This window comes from Cupressus sempervirens, chromosome 4 (genome assembly GCF_028749045.1).
Source record: "Cupressus sempervirens isolate cs-2001-9-10 chromosome 4, ASM2874904v1, whole genome shotgun sequence".
Taxonomy (NCBI): Eukaryota; Viridiplantae; Streptophyta; class Pinopsida; order Cupressales; family Cupressaceae; genus Cupressus; species Cupressus sempervirens.
Genome location: NC_143121.1, coordinates 437,504,913 through 437,521,905, shown reverse-complemented (window position 1 = coordinate 437,521,905; position 16,993 = coordinate 437,504,913). Strand labels below are relative to the sequence as shown.

General features: G+C 34.1%; 1 pseudogene; it reads right to left on the bottom strand.

The window, feature by feature from the left end:
• Window positions 1-12,298: 12,298 nt before the first annotated feature.
• Window positions 12,299-16,389, bottom strand: LOC149561890 (RNA exonuclease 4-like; annotated as a pseudogene).
• Between the last annotated feature and the right edge of the window lie 604 nt (window positions 16,390-16,993).

The following is a 16,993-nucleotide window of genomic DNA, read 5'->3' as shown; positions in this document are numbered from 1 at the left end:
TAATTATATGAAGAGGAAAATGTGTGACTTGATTTGTTCCAAATGTGTTATTATACTATTTTGCAGAAAATGAATGAATGAAGTTTCATGTGTTAATTGCTGAAAGGGATAAATATTTATTTGTGACAAAAGCTTTGAAGAAGTTCATAAAGAAATCTTGAAATGATGCAATAGCAAGTTGTTGAAAAAGGATAAAGTGTGTTTAATCTCTTTTATTTCAATGGGAAAAGTTGGTAGAGTTCAAAAAGAGAAGACAAATAAGTTACAAGAAGAATTTGTGATGGTGAAGAAAGAAAATGCAAGATTATTGTGTGAAAAAGATATTTTGCAAAAGGAATTGGAAAAAGTAAGAAATGAAATGGGAGAAGAAAAGTTTAAATTGTTAAATGAAATTAGTATCCATATAGAGGCAATTGAAGAGCTAGAGGATAGGATAATTTTTCTAGAAGAAGTACATAATTGGTAGGTGAAGAAAACATGTAAGCTTAGAGAGAAAAATAAAGAATTAGAAGAAAGCTTGTTTTTTTTATGATGCTAAGAAAAAGAACAAAGTTTTAGAAGAAAATGTGAAGAAATTGGAAGAGGAAAATAATATGTTAAAGAAGGAATTGTCTACTCCGAAACAAGAGAAAGAATGTTTGAATGTGAAACCATTTATGTGATGTATCTTGTGACACAAATGACTTGAGTGATAATGGGATTGAGAAATGTAATTTTGCTAAAGCTAGAAGTATTTGTGATGAAAATTGTAAGAAAGAAAATGACAAGAAGTTTGTAGATTTTGTTTGTTATGATAATAATAGTGTTGGTTTGGAGATTATTAAAAGAATGGGTTTCAAAGGGAAAGGACTAGGAAAGCATGAGCAAGGATTAAGGAATCCAATTGAGAATATAGTCAAACCAAAATATGCAAGTCATGGATATGAGGCAGGTAGTGAAAAGATGAATAAAAGTTCAAGAGAATCAATTGAAAGTATAAAGATTGTGCAATGTTCACATTGCAATAGGAAAGGACATACAAATGATAGATGTTGGGATATACATCCTTGTAATATTTGTGGCTTGAAAAATCATTTTGATAAAACATGTTGGAATAGAAGTGCAATAAAGATTTTATGGCAGGTTGCATCAAAATGGATTGTGGATGGTGCTATGGATCAAATTGGCATAGAATTGCAAGAATGATCAAAGGTTTATTTAGGTACAAATGTTCAAGTGTAAGAAGGAATGCAACACCATTGGGAAACATATTAGAGCAAGGCATCAAAGAAGCAAAAGGTTATTAGTAAATCCTGTCACCAACATTTGTGATAGATGAGGTAAGATTATTAAGATTATCAGTGGATCCTATTAAAAGAGGAAATTGTTGGCAAATAATTGTTGACAAAATGTTTTTAGAAATTAAAGGCCACAGCCTTGGAAGACACTACTCATGCAATAACAAATATGAAGATTACATGGCACATTGGAATTTGTATGCTACAAATTTTGATAGTAGAAATTAAAGGGGAGTTTTAGAAATATTAATTTCTACTAATCATCTGATGTTTCTAGATTATTAGGTTTACGTTTAGGGCATGTTAGTTAATGTATTTTCTAGAAGTTTGAGTTGGCTGTAATATTTTCCAAAAGTTTGTAGATATTTTTTCTTCTCGGCTAATGCTAGATTTCTCTAGAATATTGTATGCTTGCTTATAAAAAGGCACTATGTACTCATTGTGTTGTTCTATTTTTTTTGTTATTTTTCTGGTTGCCCATCCAACACACATGAATGCAGGCCTAAATCATATAAGTAGGCAATTGAGATATCTAATCCTAAAAGATCAATTGGAAATAAAAATGGCATATCTTTTGGAGGTACATGTTATACGTGGAATATTTTTTTAAAATATAACTAGTGATTACAACTTGGAAGTGAATAAGTGTGGACCAAGGAATTGAAATTGAGTTGTTACACATTACAAATGTAATAATCTAGGGCATACAAATGCATACTACATATTTAATAGTTTTGTAAAAAATAGAAGAGTACATAATGTCATAAGGAACAAGTAAAATGGAAGATGGAACAATCGATCAAATCAAGGAAACTATGAGAACATCAATGATACATTTGTGATGGAAAGAAATAATGGAAATAAGAAAGTGTGGAGTGGAAAGCATAATAAATATTCATCAAGGAAAAAATAGCCTTTAGGAGTAACTCTTTTAGTTCAAACACTAAACCTTCTACATCAACTTGAGATGCCTGAGCATGGCCTTAGGGGGAGTAGTGCAAAAAATATCATTCCTTAGAATTTAAAGAGTTGGAAGATACAAGTATCAATTAAGATATATCAATATTGAGAGATGTGATATCTTTGATTGTAGGCCTTGAATAGTTCATCAAAGACATATTTTTGTATTTTCATAGCTATTATTTATGTAGCATCTTTTTGAGGATGTTTCCTATTGCATTAATAACAAAAAAAATTAATGGAAAAGTTTGAATAATTTGTCATCATTTATGAACCTAGAGCTTTAGAAGAGAGATACGAAGGTTATTGAAGCATTTGAGAAAAAACTTTAAAAGACATCAACCAAACCCTAGTTTGATAGCGAAAAAGTATTTGATATTGTTTTCTGAGCTTTCTTTGTGCTCAATTTCAATTGGATAATCATGGAAGCACAATAAGTATATGATATTAATGAGAGGAATATGTATCAATTCAAGGAACACCTTTTAAAGTCTATGGAAGATAATCCTTAGGGTGAATTTTCTCAAGCTCTTGATGATGTATTGTATATTCAAGACACACGAGAATATATAAATGAAACAATTAGAAATTTTGATATGTAGAGTCACCTTAAAGATGATCTTAATAAGAATAGGACCTTTAGGACATAATTCAAGTGTTTGGAAACCCTAAAAATTTATTTGGATCATGGGTTTTAAGAAATTCGAGGAGTGGAGTTGATGAAGATTGTTCTTAGTAGGATTCCTGATCAATTATTTTGGTTTGGAGGCATGCCTGTCAAAATAACCAAAGAACTTATTCACCTTGTGACTCAATTTGATAATGTTGGGTTAATTCCTACTGAGATGAATCTAGTCAAGAAGGAAGCTAAGAAAAATACTTGATAAAAGTGGGTTAAGTAAGCTACAACCCTCACAAACATCATATATAAGCATGTGAGGTTAATCTGTAAGATAATGGGGTGTAACATACAAGATAGTAGAAGACACAATTTACTTTTAGCATGTATTATTCATACAACTTATAAATGGATTTTGAGAATGAACACTTTGTTTTCTATAAGATTATTAGACAATATTTATTGGAAAAATGAGGAGAATCAAGCATTATAAGTCACAAGTGTTCAAGTTTAGGTTACTTATCTAGTGTATTTTTTTTTCTATATTATAGATAAGTTCCCAAACGTGTATCCTCATACATGGAGGAATGACATACCCACTACTCTCCTAATCACAAAGCACTATACAATGCAAGATAGTAATCAAAATGAAAGAGATGTGTGTGGTTTATTCAAGGGATTTCACTGGAAATAAAATACAGAATAAGAATTCCAAAAGAAATTATTAAGAAATAGGTAGACACTATATACTTCATGGTGGAAACTAATAGTAGTTGCAAGGAAGTGGTTGAACAAAGAGTTTAACAGACCCCGCTATGGATATGAAGTAGAGTTTTTATAATTGTTCAATATATAAATGATATTCTTACATCTAAGAATGACCTCAATCTAGATAGATAGGGAACATATGAAGAGATGTACGAAGTAACAGAATGCATCACTAGAAGTACTTGAAGAATAGAAAAATAGAAAATATTATTGACAAGATAGCAAAGAAGGAGAGTATAAAAAAGGAAAATAATGAAAACTCTGAGAATGAGAGTGAAGTAAACAAACAATCCAAGCAATCTAAGATTAAAGCCTCTACTTTTGCCAGACATGAGGAAGAAGACATAATTAATATGTGTTGGAATATTACATTTATCATGATAGTTTTAGATTAGTTATAAGGTAATAAATACATAATAGTTAATAGTTTGTTGGGAAATTGCATTTCCTATAGGTAGTTAATTAGGAGAAAATAAGGTTTTAGAAAACTGATGGTATTGTAATGTGTGATTCTGCTCCTAGTTTTGACTTTGGTGCATCAAACAAAGCTTATGTGGCTTGGCTTGGCTCATTTAACTCTATCTGCAATCCAAAGAAGAAATGGATATCAAGCTAAAATAGTGATACAAAATATGATATTATTCATGTTGGAATATTGAATGCAAAAGGCCATTTTCCCTTGGAGCCAAACGCCCACCTACCATCCCTGATGACTTGCACAATAGTCATAAACAATGAATGCAGTAGGTGAGTTTTCAAATTTTGAAAAGAGGGGGAAATTTTTTGTGGTAGAAGACAAAAGGAATGTCTCACATTCATTCTAGTAGTAGAAGTTGAAGTTCACTAGAGAAAAGAAGATTAGAAGTTGCAAAGAGAAGAGAAGTGATCAGAAGATCCATTCGTTAGAGTGTAGAGATAGAAGGAAGCTCATTTTGTACCTACAGATGCACGTGTTTCTTCTCTCGTCATTATGTAAGTTTATTGTTTGTTTGATTCAACCTATGAAGTAGTGATTTCTCCAGGCAATACTGTATGCAAGCATTAGAGCTACAAGTTTAAAGTTGTTAAAGTTTGAAGTTTTACCAATTTTAGAGTTTTCTAGTTGAAGCCGAATGCTCCCAAATTTTTGTAATCGTTTAATCAAAGTTGAATAGAAGGAAAGGAGGCATACTAGAATACATTGTTCTTCTTCTATTCATTGCATTTGAGAAGTTTGTTTGGAAGTTTCAATTTTTTGGTTCTCTGGTTTTAATGGTGGAAAAGTTCACATTATAGTTCTATCACTCCTTATTTTCTTTGGTAGAAGTAATTTTTTGCAGCGGCTACCGAGTTCACTTGATAACTTCTTCTATTGAGCTCCACCCTCTTGTGGCTACTGAGTTCACTCAGCATCCACACTACCAATCTCACTCAACATCCATTGTTGCCGAGTTGTTCTTCATCTATCAAGCTCACTCGGCATCCATTGGTGCCTAGTTGCCCTTCACATACCAAGTTCACTCGGCTCCTTCTTGTGTCGAGCTCACTCGACACACTCATGCCACTTGATTTATTAAAGTGCCAAGCAAAACTGATACTTCGCAATAGTTAGTGCCAAGTGAAAAATTAATGTTTTTTTAAAATTTATTCACATGGTATCAGATCTTTGAGGCCCCACATCCAAAGTGAGTTAGGGAAATTTTTTCTTGGGATATTTGATATGACAGGAGATGCAAGAAAGATATGGCAGCAGCCACCACCCTTCAATGGAAAAATTTATGATACATGGGCAAAAAAGATGAAGACCATAATGGTTGCAAATGAGTTGTGAGATTTTGTAGTTAATGGGTTCGATGATGTGATAGACCCAGCTCAGTATCCTACTCTTACCAATAATCAAAAGACTCATTTGAAAGAGTTAAGGAGGAAGGATGCTAAGGCATTAAGTCTTATTGAAGCAACAATGACAAAGACAGTTTTTCTACAAATTGAAGCAGAAAATTATGCAAAGGAAACATGAGATATCCTTGAGACAAACTTCAAGGGACTGATAAAGTCCATACAGTAAAGCTACAAAATATAAGGAGGGAGTTTGAGAACCTTCAAATGAAAGAAAATGAATCAGTTGTAGATTTCAGTTCAAGGACCTCCAATGTGATTAACCAACTAAAGTCAAATGGAGAAGAGTATCAAGAGTAAAGGATAGTGGAAAATATATTGAGGAGTTTACCTCATAAATATGACATTTTGGTCATGACCATAGAAGATGCAAAAGACCTCACTATTTTGACAATGGATGAGTTGATGGGTATTCTTCAAACCCATGAGCATAGGTTCAATAGATCTACATCTTCTTCTTCCAAAGAGCAAGAATTCAAGGCTCAGTCAAATCCAAGAGGAATGGGAAGAGGAAGAAATGGCTTAGGTAGAAACTCTAGAGGCAGAGGCTAAGGTAATGGAGGACAAAGAAATGCTGCAGCAAAAAGTTCAGGAAGAACAAATGGAGCAAGTAGCTCACAAAATACTTCAAGAGGAGGTAAGAAAAACTACAACTCAAATAGGAGTAATGTAGAATGCTACTACTATTATAAATATGGGCATTATGCAAGTGAATGCTAGAAGAAGCAAAATGATCAGCCAGGACAAATGTGGCTGATGTGAACATGGGAAGTGGAAACAATGCCATTGCCTTCATCATAAGTAATGTTGGTGAAGAAGGAAGCCCTGAGGTCTAGTACCTCGATAGTGGATGTAGCAACCACATGAGTGCTAATGAAACCTTATTTTCATTCATTGACAAGAGTGTCAAATCTGAGATTAAAATGGGTAACAATGGAACCCTACTAGTTGTGGGAAAAGGATCTATTATGGTCTGCACCAAGCAAGGTGAGAAGAAGGAAATCAAAAATATGTATTTTTCCCTTGGTATGAAGCACAATCTGATGAGCATTGGTCAGCTCATTCAAAATAGATACAAAGTGTTGATAGAGAATGACACGTGTGTCATTCATGAAAAGGATGGGAGCAAGAACTTACTTGAAACAGTTCAAATGACAATGAATAGAATATTTCCCTTGAGGATAGAGACATGTTTCTCATCTCAACTTGGTGTTGCACCTCCCACACAATCAATTCTAAGGAGTGTGATTGAAGGCCCCTCATGCTATGGCACCTCAGGTATGGTCATCTAGGCTATGTTGGTTTAAATTTTTTGTCAAATAAAATAACGGTAGAAGGTTTGCCATGTATAGAAAATTCATGTAGCAAGTGTGAGGCTTGTATTTTGGGTAAGCAACATAGGCTTCCCTTTAATTCTAGAAATTTTAGGAGGGATAGATATCCATTAGAGTTAGTGCATACTCACCTAGTTGATCTTATGCAAGTTACTTCCATTGGGGGGAGTATTTATTTCATAATATTTATTGATGATTTTAGTCGTAGGACATGGGTTTATTTTTTAAAATCTAAATCTGAAGCATTTGATTAATTTTTTGAGTTCAAAGCCTTGGCTAAAAGAGAATGTGGACAATATATCAAGGTCCTAAGATAAGATAGAGGAGGGGAGTATACCTCCAATCTTTTTGTAATCTTTTGCAAGAAATATGGCATAAAGAAAGAGCTCACGGCCAGCAATACACCACAGCAGAATGGTGTGGCTAAAAAAAAGAACAGGACCATTGTTGAAATGGCAAGGAGCATGATGAAAGAGAAAGGTCTCCCAATTGAATTTTGGAGACACACTGTGGCAATAGTTTACCTAATTAATAAGTGTCCTACAAAGGTTATTTGTGATAGAATTCCAATGGAAGCTTGGTCACGAGGAAGATGGATAGTTGAACACCTAAGGGTGTTTGGATGTGTTGCATGTGCACATGTGCCTAAAGAGAAAAGGCAAAAATTGGATGACAAAGGTCTGAAGTGAATCTTCACAAGATATAGCTTAGAATCAAAGACATACATATTGTATGACCCATTGAACAACAAGATGATTCTCTCAAGAGATGTGAAATTTCTTAAAAATCAGTCATGGTATGGAAAAATTGATGAGTCACCAAGAACCTCAAGTAAAGTGCCAATTATGAATGAAGATGTTGATGAACATCAAGAAGAAGGAGAAAATAGAAGAAAAGGCAAGCAACTTCAGTCATTGCTGAGATCCTCTAGGCATAACTGACCATTAGTGCCAAGTAACAGTGAGGATTGAGCTAGTCGACAAAGCAGCAGTAGTGAAGATTCTGATCCCACACTCTCCTCCCTTTTACTAAGAAAGACCAAGAGTCTTAGAGAGATATACCAAGATCAAAGGTATGAAGATTATGATGAGAGTGTTAATTTTGCATTATTTTCTCATAGTGATCCAATATATTTTGAAGAAGCTATTAAGGAGAAGAAATGGTGTAAGGCCATAGATGAGGATATAGATGCTATATAAAGGAACGAGACATGGAAGCTAACTGATTTGCCTCCCAAAAAGAAAGTGATTGGAGTGAAATGGGTCTACAAGACCAAATGCAATGCTGAAAGCAAGATTGATAGGCATAAGGCAAGGCTAATAGTCAAGGGCTACAAATAGCAGTGTGGCGGAGATTATGATCAAACATATGCCCCAGTTGCAAGAATGGAAACCATGTGTGCTGTCATAGCAATTGCAGCTCAACACAAATGGAAGGTATACAAATGGATGTGAAGTTCGCCTTCCTAAATGGTGTATTGAAGGAAGAAGTATATGTGGAGAAGCCACCTAGTTATGAAGTAGCGGGTTAAGAGAACAAAGTATATAGATTGAAGAGAGCTCTTTATGGGCTCAACCAAGCTCCAAGGGCATGGTATAGTAGGATTCAATCATATTTGATGAGCAATGGCTTTAGAAAAAGCAATGGTGAGCCTACTCTCTAATCAAGGCAGCAAATAGAAATGTTTTGACTGTTGTCTTGTATGTAGATGATTTGATTTTTACTATTAATGACAAGGCTCTAATTGGTGAGTTCAAAGAGGCCATGAAAAATAAATTTGATATGACAGACCTTGGTCTCTTGAAATACTTTCTAGGCATAGAAGTAAAACAAATGCATGATGGGATTTTCATCTCTCAAGAAAAATATGCAAGGCAGAGCTTGGAGAGATTTAAAATGCAGAACAGTAAGGCAACCCCAACACCAATAGAAATAGGTTTGAAGTTGAGCAAGGAAGACTCTAGCAAGAGAGTGGATCCAACACTATACAAGAGTATGGTTGAAAGTTTAATGTATTTGACTGCAACTCAGCTAGACTTGATGCATGTAGTAAGTTTGATTTCCAAATTTATGAAAACACCAAAGGATTCCCATTGGCAAGTGGGAAATAGGATCCTAAGGTATGTGAAAGGTACCAAGGGATTTGGAATTTTGTATACTGCAAATAAAGATTTCAAGTTGGTTGGTTACACGGATAGTGATTGGGTTGGAAGTATAGATGAAAGGAAGAGCACTTTCAAATACATGTTTCATATGGGATCGGGTGCAATTTCATGGGCATCCAAGAAGCAACCTATTGTTGCTCAATCTAGAGTAGAGGCTGAATACATAGCAGAAAATGTAGCAACATGTCAAGCTATTTGGTTAAGGAAGATATTGACAGACCTGAATGAAAGGCAAGAGGATAGAACCATAATTTATTGTGACAACATCTCTTCAATTGAATTGTCCAACAATTCAGTCTTCCATGGTAGAAGTAAGCATATTGAGATCAGATATCACTTCATTAGAGAGTTGGTGGAGAATGGGGGTATTAAAATAGAATTTTGTAAGTCTGAGCAGCAGCTAGCAAACATTTTCACAAAGCCATTAGGTATTGGAAGTTTTGTACACCTAAGAGAGTGTCTTGGTGTAGTTGATGTGGATTAGCAATGATCCTTGTTTGTTTGGCTTGGGACAAAGGGGGAGTGTTGAAATATTAAATGCAAAAGGTCGTTTGCCCCTAGAGCCAAATGTCCACCTACCATCCCTAACGACCTACACAATAGTCATAAACAATGAATGCGATAGGTGAGTTTTTTAATTTGAAGAAGAGGGGGAAATTTTTTGTGGTAGAAGACAAAAGGAATGTCCCACATTCATTCTAGTAGTAGAAGTTGCAGTTCAACAGAGCAAAGAAGGTTAGAAGTTGCAGAGAGAAGAGAAGCGATCAACAGATCTAGTTGTCAGAGTACAAAGATAGAAGGAAGTTCATTTCATGCCTACAGATGCACGTGTTTCTTCTTTGGTCATTCTGTAAGTTTATTGTTTGTTTGATTTGACCTATGAGGCAGTGATTGCTCTAGGCATTACTGTATGCAGCCATTAGAGTTGCAGGTTTAAAGTTTTTAAAGTTTGAAGTTTTACCAATTTTAGGGTTATTTTAGAGTTTTCTAGTTGAAGCCGAATGCTCCCAGATTTTTGTAATGGTTTAATCAAAGTTGATTAGAAAGCAAGGAAACATACTAGAATACATTGTTCTTCTTCTATTCATTGCATTTGAGAAGTTTGTTTGGAAGTTTCAAGTTTTTGGTGAACTCTAGTTTTAATGGTGGAAAAGTTCATGTTATAGTTTTGTCACTCGGTATTATCTTTGGTAGAAGTCATTTTTTGTAGTGGTTACAAAGTTCACTTGGTACCTTCTTCTATCAAGCTCCACCCTCCAATGGCTACCAAGTTTACTTGGCATCCACACTATCGAACTCACTCAGCATCCATTGTTGCCGAGTTGTTCTTCATCTACCGAGCTCACTCAAAATCCATTGGTGTCAAGTTGCCCTTCACGTGTCGAGTTCACTCAGCTCCTTCTTGTGCCGAGCTCACTCAGCACACTCCTTCCACTCGATTTATTAAAATGCCAAGAAAAATTGGCACTCAGCAATAGTTAGTGCTGAGTGAAAAATTAATGTTGTGTTTTTAATTTATTCACAATTCAATATAGCATTCATATGCATGTGATCAAAGTGCATGAGAACTTGGAGGGGGCATTGCATTAGGTCCTTCTACTAATGTGAATTCGATGGCTTGAGACCAATCTAAAGAAATTGATAGGTATAATCATAGAGCACTTGCATGGTATTCTACGTTGTTCAATATGGCAATAAAATCTAGAAAGAGCTGGTGTTAGAAAAACTATAAGTTTTTTTGATGAAATGAGTGTTTGAGAATGAAATTTTAGGTTATTAAGATACCCACCTATGAAGAAGTGGACAGTAAATGGAAGAAGAAGTTTTCAAAGTAACAATGCACAAATTTTGCTACAAGAAGGCAATGCTTAGTAATCGCATAGTGAGATGATTTACAACCTGCCATTATTGTGCTCAAGAACATTATTACTAGAGGCATGGGCCTAAGATCTGGTTTGATTCTTCATTTCCACCTTTGTCCTTTTATTGTGTAATAGACTACATTTTCTTTGGAGTATGATAATCTATTTTTTTTTTCGCTACTAAAACCATGCTTTCCCTACCATTATACATGGAGAGGTGAATTTTCATAAATTTGTTTGATGGAGCCACTGCCAGTTTGAAGATGGTTTTAAAAGACAAAAGCTTTAGAGGTGGATAAGACGATTAAAGAGAAAGCACTTAATGATCTTTATACTCTAATTGTATTAAATGAGATGCATAACATATTGAACATAGAAAAAGAAAATATAAGATCAATGATGAGAATTATAAACCTAATGATAGGCATGTATGATGAGTTAGTGAGGAAACAGAGGAAGCAATCTCTATAGTTTTGATGGATACAAACTATAAGGTGTACCAGCACCTACACCAAGACTGAAAGGAATCACACTTGGAGAATAGCTAGTGGAATTCATAGAAGAGTGTGTAGATGGTATAGAGGATGGAAATAAGTTGTTTAGTATATTAGAACAACTAGACATCTTTGTCTCTAGTGTACCAATTACCTTGGAACCATCTAAGGAGGAGGAGGCAAATAGTTTTGTGATTAAGTTTTTTATTTCTAATGAAGAGAATAGCCAAATTATGTTTGAGGCATAAGATATTGTTGACAATTAGGAAGAAGAAGAAGAAAAAGAAAAAGTGAAATGAGGAAAAGAAGTAGAAAGAAGATACTATGTCATAGGTTAAAATAAGAGAAGTGATCAATGAACACAAGCCTTTAGTAATAACAATTGATAAGGCTGATAAGATAATTTTGAGATGGGGCCTTCATCTTCAAGACATGATGAGCCTATCATTGATATATTGATAAGCGTGATGATTTTGAGAAGAGATAGATGGTAATTGGTAAAGCGAAAAGTTCATGAATATTCCAATTATTTCTCACAGAAAATCATTATTGCCAAGTGATCAATACAGGAACTTGTAATTGTTGAAAATAGGGGAGACTTGAGAACATTTGACTTTGAAACAAGCAACTATTTCGATCATCAAAACTATGCAACAACTATCTGTGGTTGAAAATCTTTATATTAAATTTTCAATTTTGGTAAGATCAGCAGTTACATACAAATATATGCAAAATATATAGATGGATAATCTGAGATAGCATAACAATGCAAAATGACTCAACTTATAATTACTTCGAAATGCTCTAAATGATTTATTTCCTATCCAACACTATCATCTATTTGAGGCATAAAAGTAATGTGGTTACATAATAAATGCATTTTATCTACTATCATGAAAGCCTAGTCAAAGTGATTCAAGTGATTTCTCACATTAAGTTGCTTATGAAGTGGAATCCATGAACCAACAGTAGAAATCGGATTGCGAAATATGAAGTAGAGTTTCGGGGCTTAATTTGACCAGATCTTTCTATTTCATTCTTGCATACACCATATTCTCAGTAAGAAATTCACCTAGACTAAAGGAAACGGTCTGGGAATGATCTTGATTTCTCATTTTCTTGTAAATACACATTGCTGACACAGAATCTTCATATGGGTCATGAGTACCATTCTGAATCTTATATCTGGCAGAACATAAAAATAGATTAATCACTCATCTAACAGATCTATACCTAATTGGCTGAATGAGTTCAATCCTCAATTTTTTAGGACTTTAAAGAAAATTCAGTTTTTCCAACAATAGCATAAGCCCAAAATACTCACGACCACTAGTCTTACAAAGGCTGTGGCCGAATTGAGAATTCATTTACACAAACTACTTACTTTTATAATAGTATACCTTAAAATTAAGGCCATGTAAATGACATAAATGTAATGAAGAAAACTAAGATAATTGATATATTAAGTCAAAATATTATATTTTAAGTCTGTTAATCTATTGCATTTATCTTCATAAGGGTCATGAGTGGCGCTCTAGGTCTTATACCTATGAAAAACAGACAAATGTATTTTGATCACTCATTCTATGATACCTTCATTTATGAATAAGAAAAAATTAACTATTTTAAAAATATAACTTTACCCATAATACCAGTGAACAATCTTATATGAAGTCTGTACCGTTTTGAAATGATTTACAAAAAACTACACGTAGCACTAAAACTATAACTAAACTATATAAATTACATTAAAAAAAATTTAACCAAGGTAACCAATATGGTATTATCAGACACAATTTGGTAGATATTTTTAATCGATTGATTCTAGAGCATAAAATTTAAGCTAGTCTGTGAAACTCCTAAAACATCATTAAAGATTAATATCCCCATCAATATAGTTTAATATATTATTTGCCACATAACAACCAATATATAAGGTGCAGAAGCAATTACCTTAGGAATGATTGAGTGAGATACTTGAGTGAATTACTGGCTTTGCTACTCTTTAGTAGTGGAATGTACTTAGCAGTGTCCCTGAGAAACGAACACGCATAAAATGTTAAGTTATATTCTTAATTTGATACTCATTAGTTCATAAGATAATCAAAATTTAAGCACTGCAAGTCATGATCTAAGCCATGCCCTACAAGAACTTTGGCTCTTCCTCCTTTTAAACGAATTCGCCAAATTGCTTCTCCATTATATAAAATTTGCTGAATTTTTTCTTGCACTTGCTTAAGCGGCATGGCATCCATGAGGTGTTCTGGTTTGATGCCAGTTATATCATATCTACAAACATTAACCCACCATTTTAAATAATAAATGCATATAGTAGTAGCAAACTATTGCCACAATCTGTGATTGGAATTGGTGGCTTGACATAACAATTTATTACCTGTAATCTGTGATTGGAATTGGTGGCTTGACATAACAATGGAAGACCACTTTTTCTTCGTCATCCACCAAGCAAACTCGCGCACAAAGGTCTAGAGACCCATCCTGACCACCACCCACCATCTCACAATCCATTGCAATAGCAGAAATATTTCCTTTATTTGAACTTTCACCTTGTATCTTCTTATTTTCTGCTTGGACTATCTTATTCACAAGGGATAATCGCCCCCCACCATTCTGTATGGACCAAGAAATTATGACAAAGTGATTCCTTTGGGGAAAAAAACTGATCAGCAGAAATTAGGGCATTATTCATTGTAAAATAAAGTCAAAAATAAAGGATTATACATTTTTAGCCGTTATCTCTTAATGAAGACAATTGATAACATTTGGATCAAAAGAAAATAGGTGCAAATATGTTAAGAACTTACAGGAGGCAAGGATTGACAAGTTGCTTGGTGATAATTGAGTTGTTGTAAACTGGGGAAAATTTTGAGACAAAGACTGCATCCCCTTTCACTGAACTGTTTAGCACACTCAGCTTTGGGTAAAGGACCTGATCAGAATCAATTCAACACCATATATTAAATACATAAAATTAGTGAATGTTCAATATATGATACCGATTATAAAACCCTAAATCTCAGTGGTACTTTATAAGCCCTACATTTGTAGATTCTAGCTTTTGCCCTTGTGTTTTCTTTCACAGAAAAAAGGCTAAACTTAAGGATAACATGATGAGAAATGTTTAAGAAAAACTACCAATCAAATGCTCCCTTAATGAGTCGTAGAACCTACAATGCTTTTTGCAAATATCACAAATCGGTTCATGTGAAGAGTGATATGAAGTTTTTGTTGGAATATTAATTGTGGTTGGTCGTTTTTCCTTGGAGCCAAATGTCCACCTACCTCCCTGATGGCTTGTAGAATGATCAAATGAATTTATTGCATGGTAGGTGAAATTTTTTGAATTCAGAAATGGGAGGAAACAATTTTGCAAGTATAACAAAAGGAATGATCAGATTCATTCGACCAGTGAGAAGAAGAGTAGATAAGAAGTTGCAGAGAAGGAAGAAGAGAGAAGTGATTAGCAGATCCAGACATCAGAGTGCAGAGAAAAGGAAGTTCATTTCGTGCCTACAGTTGCATATGTTTCTTCTTGATCATTCTATAAGTTGAATGTTTTATTGTTTCATTCGTCTTGTTGAAGCAGTGATTGCTCCAAGCATTACTGTATGTAGCCATTTGAGCTGCAAGTTTAAATTTTCTAAATATTGAAGTTGTTCAAGTTTTACCAGTTTAGGGTTTTCTGGTTGAAGCCGAATGCTCCCAGATTTTGTAATAGTTTGAATCTAAGTTGAATAGTAAGCAAGCAGGCATTCATGATTCCATTGCTTCTTGTTCACTGCATTTGTGAAGTTTATTGTTGAATATTTCAAGCTTTGGGTCTTTGGTTTTAATGGTGAACATATTCACATCATAAGTCTGCACTCTATATTGTCTTCGGTGGAAGTCATTTGCAGTTCAAACCAATCTCACTCGGTAATGTCTTCTACCAAGCTCCTCCCAGCAATGGCTACCGACCTCACTCGGTGCTTTCTTCTACCGAGCTCCACCTTCCTATGGTTACCGAGTTCACTCGATATTCACACTATCGAGCTCACTCAGTATCCTTTGGTTACCGAGTTGTGTGTTTACTGAGCTCACTCGGTATCCTTTGGCTACTGAGTTGTTTGCCCTTCATTTACCGAGCTCACTCGGTAAACTCTCTTGCCACTCGTTTCTTAAGTTACCGAGCAAATTTCGGTAATAGTTGTTGCTGAGCAGAATTTTAGATTTAGGATTGTTTTTCTGATTGAAATTTTTAATATTTCTCACAGTTTTGATGTGCTCAACTAAATGCTCCACTTTATTAAATTGTCTAAAACATGCTGCAGACTTATGCCTGCAATTTACAAAAACAATTCACTGCATTATAAGTCTTTAAATATGTTAGAGACCAGAACACGTTTATTTTTTGACTTAAAAAGACCATTTTAATTTAAAATTAGTTAATATAAAAGAATATCAAAGGCACGTTCAATTCTCTGTCAAGAAATTTGACTTTGCAATAAGACTAAGTCATGCGAAGGAATACTATCTGGCATGTTCATCTTCTTGAAAGCAATTTAAGTACCAATAAAGCCAAAGGAAACCAATAAACTAGCTTAGACGACTGATAGATCCTTTCCAAGTTTAGGTCAAATACTTTAACACACTGTGACGCTCAACTAAACAACAAACTGTCTAATTGATGATATCAAGGCATATAACTAAAAAAAATTATACAAATTAATAGTTAACATAAAAAAACCTATTGAATCAAGCAAGCATTAGTCTCTAAACAAAAAAGTTCCATATTAATCAACATATGCTAGATAAGAATATAAAGATCACTTGGCAAGGATCATTTGATTCAGGCAAGACAAGCATTAATTCTTAGCATGAATACAAATGACCAAGTGGATTTTGAAGCCACTCTATATGAAAACATAGAGGAATAGGACAGAAATTTCAATAGCCAACTCTTAATTGTTATTGAAAAGATTAAGGCAAGAGCGAACCTCAGAGATTCAGATGACTCTTGGGCACGATTCATGAGATTCAGTTGACTCTTGTGTCATAAAACTTGGAGGAAGGTCAGGGGTTTTATAGATGCCATTTCTCTATGAAGTCTCACTGCCATCCAAACTTCTTTTATTCGTTTCCGACCTTTTTCCTAAACTCAACGGGAAGAATCTTTTTTTTTTCACTAATGGTTAAAAATTAATAATAAATGTTCTCTCAAACAAATAAGCTTCAAAACTCAAAATTGGGCACATGGAGGCGATTATGATGTGTATATGGATTGACATGTGGCAAGAACTTTCAATTTGTTTAAATATCTTATCATTAGGTCACATTCCAATAATCTGTAAATGGTTTTCACCAGGATTGACATATCAAAAGAGTATAATTTAGTTTCTTAAGTATAATTGATGAGGATGATGGTATTTCAATAATTATAATATATATCAAGATTGGAATATTCAATAGTATCATAAAAGAGATACGATTGGAATTATATTTTAAAAGACTTTGCTGGAATTTATACGGTTCTCACTAAAGAGTTATCTAGATGAATTGGTGCAGAATACCAAAATGAACTTGTGAATGATATAAAAAGCTTCATTAAAATATCTCATTGTCACCATCCATCGTCT